Source organism: Cryptomeria japonica, chromosome 7, assembly GCF_030272615.1.
Source record: "Cryptomeria japonica chromosome 7, Sugi_1.0, whole genome shotgun sequence".
NCBI classification, from domain to species: domain Eukaryota; kingdom Viridiplantae; phylum Streptophyta; class Pinopsida; order Cupressales; family Cupressaceae; genus Cryptomeria; species Cryptomeria japonica.
Window position 1 is genome coordinate 36209056 of NC_081411.1, and position 4735 is coordinate 36213790.

Consider the following 4735-nt stretch of genomic DNA (forward strand, 5'->3'; position numbering starts at 1 on the left):
TTACCTTCCTCTGTGATCTCATTTAACAAAATTTCTAGAGGTGCCAAGTCAGTTGTTGTCTTTTTCTTTTTCTTAGGGGTCAACTTCTTTTTAGGTGTGACCTTTCTGACTGGAGATCTCACAGCTTGTTGCTTCTGCCTTGTCCTTCTAGGTGAAGGAGTGGTTTCCAGTGAGGGATCTCTTTTCCTAACAACTCTTTTAAAAGTTGCTGGTATATCTCCTTCTGAGGAAGTACCTACCAGTGATAGATGAGCTTTAGGTTGTGGGTCTGCCAACTCATCTTCAATTATGCCGGTTTTCTTTAATATATCTTCCTTTATGGCTTTTGCTTGTCTGGATCATTTTCTCACAAATGCTTCAACCTTTTTCACTCTCTTCTTAGATTGAATTTGACTTTCTATGGTCTCAGCACTACCAAATACTTCTTCCTTTGGTTCCCTGGGTGCTTCCAGAAGTGCGTTAGCATAAGTTTCAATGATATGATCATCAGTCTCATAACCCATCTCTGTTACCCAAATTGTTCTAGGGATGACTGCTTCCATCCATATTTCATCCTTTTTTATTACAAAACATATATCATCCTTGTATTTGTTGACAATTTCTTGTGATAGTCTGATTCTTTTGTTCATTCTGACCTTTAGTGCTTGAAAATACTCATTGATATTCTTTTCCTTGTTTTCACCCATGTTGTTGAAGAAGTCTGATAATTGTTTTCCTACCGGTATGTCAAATCCAAGATTCTTGTTGCCTATACCAGGAACCTGTTTGGTTATATGTAGCATTAAGCATACAAGTAAATTTCCAAATCTAAAAGTTCCTTTCTTATCCTTCTTGATTTTTCCTAAGTTATCAATCAACTCATCTTTTAACCATTCACATACATCAATTTTCACATTTTCTTTTACCATATCATGACCACTCTTAATGCATAAACTAGAAACTGAGTTAAGTCTGTTTGCATGAGTTGCTTTGTACCCTAAAATCATGCTAACAAATCTAACATTTAAATCGGTCACATCATTAACCCTTAGAGATCTTCTGTTTGATGTTGCACCAGTTAAGTTTGTTAGGGTTCCCACAGATATTGAGAGGGGGGGGGTGAATCAGTATCTGACCGGTAATGAAATTTTCTTAAAACTGAATATGCAGAACATAAAGTAACAGTATACCGGTATGCAAGAATTAATGTAAATAATAGAATAAAAAACATCCACATGAAAAGAACACCATAACACAAGATGTTTAACGAGGAAACCCGGTGTGGGAAAAACCTCAGTGGGATTTATGACCCACAATATTCACTTACTGGCCAATAAGAGAATATTACTTAAAATAGGGGCCTGCACATGCAGGAAAGCCAACTGCCTAGAGCTCACTGCTCAATAAGAAGTCACACTGACTTACAATGAGGATTTAAACAAATCCAATATTCTGTACTACTTTACAATGGCATCTTGAATGCCAGATTCAGTACCGGTTCTTGCTCTATTCTTTACATATACCCTTGACCTACAATTCGCACATTAGGTCTGCCTTATAATTTATTTATGCTTCCTATCCATATCCTAGAAATGACTACAATGATCTCTTTTATATACAAGAGTCATTTTACAATTTGCTAAGCCGGCTTACAATAATAAACAAAATATTACATATCAAAAATCCTATCGGCCTTTGTGCCAATATACATATTTCCTTCTGTGCCGGTGTACATCTTCTGTGCCGACGCTGGTGTAGATTGATCTTGCTGATGTTGGTGCACTGTCTTGTTTGAATAATGCTTTGCTGGTATAATGTCTTGCCGGTGCAATAGGATTGCAAGGTTTCCTGTGTAATGCTTTACTGGTATAATGTCTTGCCGGTGCCATAGGATTGCAAGGTTGCCTGTGTAATGCTTTGTCGGTATAATGTCTTGCCAGTGCCATAGGATTGCAAGGTTGCCTATGTAATGCTTTGCTGGTATAATGTCTTGCCGGTGCCATAGGATTGCAAGGTTACCATCAATGACAAAACCTTCAATCACACACAATGTCTCATTGGAGTGTCCATATGCCAACAATCTCCCCCTTTGGCATTGATGGCAACACTCATGAGAAATTTCAAAAGATATCCAAAAAAGTGTAGACCAAAAATGTTACCAAAAATGTGAGAGCTCCCCCTGAGCATGTGATCCCTATGCTTTGAATTTTCTCATCCTACTACTCCCCCTTTGTCATCAATAACAAAGGTTGGTAGATTTTGTAGTTGTACCAATTCATAACCTCAACCTTGTAGTTGGGTGGTTATTATCTGAAGAATATCTCCCAAAATTAAGTTTATTCCATCCATAAAATTCTTACTGTCTTTTATTGCTATCTTAGTTCTGTATACTATACCGGTGAGATGCTGCAAGTGCTCTGTCCGTGTTTTGCTTCCCTGTGTTAGTGCCTCTGAGATTTCCTTCTACAGAGATGCTAAATAGTCCAATCTTGGACTTATTTTAGATCTCAAGAGTTTTGCCTTGTTTATTATTTTCTCTTTCTCTCTTTCTAATTTGAGCAATTCTTCCTCAAAATTTGTTATCTTTTCCTCAAAAACTGATAATGCATCGGGTGAGTTAACAAAATTATCTGCAAGTTTATTGATCTCTTCCTGTACCTTTCTCATCTTTTTGTCTACATCTATGGTCAAAAAGTTTATCTTATAGGTGTCTTTGTATAGAGTTTTGTGCTCTTTCAATAAATTGCACAATTCCGGTAGAAGTGTGTCAAATTCCCTGTTACACTTCTTTATTCCTTCCTCAAAGAATTTCTGTTTCTCTTTTTCTACACTTTCCTTTACAGTTTCTACCTTTGTTTGCTCAAAATTTCCAAAAATATATTTACAAAGTGTATCCAACTGGCCTAAAGAATCTTTGTTGTCTATATTACAATTGGGAGCTATTGATTTCAAAACTAGAATTGAATCATCTATCGCTTTATAAGCTTGTGAGCTATAATCAGTTATTTTCTTGATAGATTCAAGCAATACCTTTGTTACATTTGATGGTGATCCAACAAACTATGTGCCGGTGGAAGTGACCATGCTAGTATTGACCTTTGGTAGGTCTGTTTGTGTCTCCATCTCTTTAAGCACTGGTTTTCCTACATCATTTCTTACCGGTGGCATCTGTTCTGGAGCCTTTAGCTCTATTGGTTTCTCTGTTTGTGTTCCAAATTCCATCTTTTTCTCTGAATCTGCTGTCGGTTGCTCTTTGTTTCCTATTGTCGGTTGGTCTTTGTTTCTTGTTTTATCTGTTGTATCCTTATCTACCACTATGTTGATCTTTTGAGTATCAACATTCACAGTATATAAGACTTTAGGATTAGGATTATTATCCTTTGTATCCATACTCTTAGCTTCCAGTTGATCTTCCGTAGTTGTTGTTTTTACCAGTGGAGTATTTAAAGGAGGTGGGGGTAAGTTGTCTCTGATCTTGATACTTGGTGGTCCACCAACTTTACCTTTCCCTTTGTCCTTCTGATATACCAGAATAGGCTTGGGATTCCTATATTCTTCTTGTTTTTCTTTTTCAACCAAGAATGTATCCCAACCATTTTCTATTTCCTTTGAAACTTTAGTAACTCTGCCTGCCATTAGTGAAATTTGCCGGTGAGCAGTGGAAAAAACTATCCGGTTGGCCTGAGCTATCAGATCATCAATTTCCTTAGGTGATTTAACCGGGTATACTGCAAGTAATTTTTCTATTTTTATTTTCTTATCCAGCTCAATTATTCCTTGCCTTCTAGCCTCAAGTCTTTTATATAGTTCATTAGGAATTTCATTTAGGACTTGCAACAAAAACTTTTTATACATGTCCATGTGTAATATGACACTCTCTTCAACTTGTCCTTTCTCATCATCTGATAGGGTGTCATAGATTTTCCCTATGTTTTTCAATTTTCCTTCTTCTGTGATCTCATTCAGTAATATGTCAAGAGGGGCCAAGTCAGTGTTTGTCTTCTTCTTCTTTTTGGGGGTTAGCTTCTTCTTAGGTGTGACCTTCTTGACTGGAGATCTCACGACTTGTTGCTTTTGTCTTGTCCTTCTAGGTGAAGGAGTGGTTGCTAGTGAGGGGTCTCTTTTCCTGACAACTCTTTTGAAAGTTGTTGGCATATCTCCTTCTGAAGATGTATCTACCAGTGATAGATGAGTTTTAGGTTGTTGGGCTACCAACTCATCTTTTGTTATGCCAGTTTTCTTTAATACATCTTCCTTTATGGCTTTGCTTCTCTGGTTCCTTTTCTCACAAATGCCTCAACCTTTTTCACTCTCTTCTTAGATTGAATTTGACTTTCGATGGTCTTAGCACTACCAAATACTTCTTCCTTTGGTTCATTGGGGGCTTCCAGAAGTGCTTTGGCATAAGTTTCCACTATGTGGTCATCTGTTTCATACCCCATCTTTATTACCCAGATTGTCCTTGGGATGACTGATTCCATCTAGATCTCATCCTTTTTTATTACAAAACATATATCATCCTTGTATTTGTTGACAACTTCTTGTGATAGTCTAATTCTTTTATTCATTCTGACCTTTAGTGCTTGAAAATACTCATTGATATTCTTTTCTCTGTTTTCACCCATGTTGTTGAATGAGTCAAACAATTGTTTTCCTACCAGTAGGTCAAATCCAAAATCCTTATTGCCTATATCGGGAGCTTGTTTGGTTATGTGTAGCATTAAGCATATAAGTAAATTTCCAAATCTAAAGGTTC